This window comes from Protopterus annectens, chromosome 3.part1 (genome assembly GCF_019279795.1).
Source record: "Protopterus annectens isolate FY-2018-M chromosome 3.part1, PAN1.0, whole genome shotgun sequence".
In the NCBI taxonomy this organism is placed as follows: Eukaryota; Metazoa; Chordata; order Ceratodontiformes; family Protopteridae; genus Protopterus; species Protopterus annectens.
This window is the reverse complement of record NC_056732.1, coordinates 1313879991-1313883548: the sequence shown is the minus strand read 5'-3', so window position 1 is coordinate 1313883548 and position 3558 is coordinate 1313879991.

The following is a 3558-nucleotide window of genomic DNA, read 5'->3' as shown; positions in this document are numbered from 1 at the left end:
CCAATTATTTGTTGCCCCCATACTAAATCTCATGACCAGGCTGTATCTCCATGTGCTGCACTATGCAACTTGCTACACATTCAGAACCCTAGAAGGATGAGGATGAGACATATGAGTCAATCTGTCCATGACACATTTTGTAACAACAGTGAGAAGGCCTTAAGGGTCCTCTTCTAAAATCAGTCTCTTAGCATAAAGTCCTGGCATTTTCTAACTCCCATGATCAGAGTTCCATTGCACGCTATAACAGCATGCACCAGTATAAGTCAGCAAATATTACCAGAAAGGTTGAAGTGAAAAAACTCAGAAGGCTGAGATGAGCAATGGAGGGCAGAAATGCTTTGCTGTGGTCTAAGCTGTAATTGTCCATGGCCACATTCTGAAACAGGCACAGGGGTATTACTGCGGTCATAGATATACGAAGAATGTTGCACTTTGTTAGGTTTCTGGGGTTTTTTGTGTGCCAGAAATTATATTTTTGGTTTTGATAGAGGTGAGAATGAACCCAGCAGTGAGATTTGTGACTGATTCTAGCTGTTTTTTTTTTGCAGAACCTGAATTGTTCTTCCCCCATTAAAATGGATTTTGTAAACCAATGTATACATAGTCCACTATCATGGGCCGCAGTTATTAACCTTTATCATTTCTTTTTGTTTCAGCTCACCTCTCCTTAACCATTCCTACATAAAGATTTGGTCAACAGGAGATTGTCCTAGGAGCTCTCCGCACTTGCTACTATATTTATCGATTTTCCTTGCTTTTCTTTTCATCTGGTCATTTTCTTTATATACTTTCTTTTTTTTTAGCACATTCAGTTGCCATCTGTTTTTTTTTTTGTCTACGTCTGGTTTTATTTCCATTCTTCCTTGATATCTAAATGTTGCTGTTAAATTTAGCAAATATATCATGTTAGAATTCTTCTCCTCATGTTTTAAAAGTTTCCCTATGTTTGGACATGATGAGGTCAACAGACATGTATGCAGTCCCATGACTACACATCTACAGATGTAACCAGTTTCAAGGATGTCCATATCTCCTTCAGAGAGAAGAATATATAGCCTTGGTGTACACTGACTTTTATAAATCATTTGATAAACATTAAAGTGTCTTTCTTGTTTTCATCTCCAGTCAATCCAATATTTTTTAGGGCCAGTCGATCACCTCAAAAATATAAGTTAAAACAAGAATATCAAATTGATTTATTGCTTTGACTTTATTCCTAGTTTTCAAAATCAGTTTTAGTCTTCCTTAATGAGTTTTATTGTTGATCCTTCATCTTTTCCCAAATATTTATACACTCCTTCCTGATCAAGTTCATTTAGTTCACATTCTTGGCCCAGGTTGATACCTTCTCGGTGTTGCAACTTTCCCATTTTAAATGTTGCTTTTGCACATTTATCAAAATCAAATGTCATTCTTACATCATCTGAGAAAGTTTTAACCATTTGCAGTTGTACTTTCAACTCGTCATCTGATGAACTACACAGTTTTAATTCTTCCACAAAAAGTAGATGAGAAATCTGTAAACAATGCTGTTTTATGGGAGCCAAACTGTAACCATAGCTTAATCTGTTAAGTAAACACCTTAATGGGTTAAGGGCAAGACAAAAAAGCAGCAGTGGCAAAGAATCACCCTGGAATATGCCACTTTGAATTTTTATCCCTGGGATAATAATTTACCCTTTGTCAAGCCCTAGCTGCAAAATAGTTTACCACTGTTTCATGGTCACTGTAATGTAATTGATCAATTTAAGGTGTATCATATACATCTGTAAGCATTCCTTTATCAATTAACGTGGGATGGTGTCAAATGTTTTTTTTTTTTTTTTGTAATCTTTCCAATGGGTTAAGGGCTTTTTTGTCTTGCCTTAAACCCATTAAGCATTTGCGATTGGCATAATAGTTAAGTTATTTACCTCATGAACATGAGGTAACTTTGGGATGGAAAATTTGGCTCAGTTTACAGCAGCTCACAAGGGCAGATAGTCTGATATTACCCCATGAGCATTTAAATTCTTCCCTTTTTACAATTCTCTATTATGTTTTTATTTAGCAACAAATGATCCTTTGTCCATGTGACTTTCCTTTGTTACTCTTTTGTTCTATTGCCATAACTGAGTGTTTTTTTTTCCTTATTGACTGTAAACTCTATCTGCATAAGTTCCAGTATATAGCTAGTATGTTGTAGGAATGCAAGTTATGAGTCTATAGTTCTTAGGATGGCTTGCAGATTCACTGTTAAGGAGGAGTATCATTTTTCCTGTTGTTAACCAGGCTGTCTGTTCAGGATGCACACATAACTAATATTTAACTGACAGCTAAATTTTTATGTAAATTTGTTAAAGCTGGAAAGGGTCATACACACCCAACTTATAGACTATCTCCTCACACACAAGCTCCTAATACCTAACATGTTTTTTTTCCCCTCACAGCACCACCACAGCTCTACTGTCCTTTACTAACACAGTTAACCAGCATAGAAACAATTGTAAATTTGTATCAGACATATTCCTGGACCTGTCCAAGGCCTTTGACATGGTCAACTACTCCAACCTCCTCTATGTCCTCTCCTCCCTTAGCCTCAGTCACCCCACTATCACCTGGTTCCAAAGTTACCTAGCTGTCTGCTGGCAACAAGATCTTTCACCTCTTCTCCCTGTCACCTTAGGGGTTCCCGAAGGCTCTTTCCTCGGTCCTCTTTTTTTTCTCTTTTTACCAACTAGCCCCACTCGGCTATACCCCAGGCCTCAGTTGTTCAGTACGCTGATGACACACCCTGATTTGCTCAGCTTCCTCCCTCAAAGACCACCATACCATTACTCAAGATTTCTTTTTATCTGCTGAATCCTGGTTCACTAGTTCCCAACTTATCCTAAATCCCAGCAAAACAAAACTTCTTCTCTTCTACCCAACAAGATATACCTCCCCATCCACAACCTTCAGTATCCTCTCTAGAAATGTATTTATTTATTCATTTTATTTATTTATTTTATTTATTTTACATTTATTGACCAGGGGTGGCAGACTGAGCTAAAAGAATCCTTTTTCAGGGAAGGCCCAAGAAGAAAAGCTCCATATTATGTAGACAATTATCCAATAACAGTGCAATTTAAAACACATGAGATAATACACAATGCATACAAAACAAAAAGAAGATTTTAGCAGTATTGTGTTATGAAGTATATGTATGCCTAGGAAGTTACATAATGCATGAGGAGTTCTTATTTAGACTAGCTGTTAGATAGTACATGAACTGTACCAGTTTCTCAAAAGGCATTAGCGGAAAAAGGGTGGGAAGATAGTTTAAGGATAGTTAGTAGAAAAAGATAGAGAGTGATTATGAAAGGGAAATAATAGGGAGAAGGATGAAGATGGTCATTTGTTAGAGAGATATGTTCGAGGGGGTGAGAACAGTAACAAGTCCAGTGCCCTTTAAAGTACTCTTTGGTGGCTGATTTAAATTGTTTAGGATGTATAAGGGTTCTGATTTCAAGTGGGAGTTTGCTCCATGCAGTAGAAGGATGGTAGCTATATATGTTGTACCTGGATTTGGCCTTG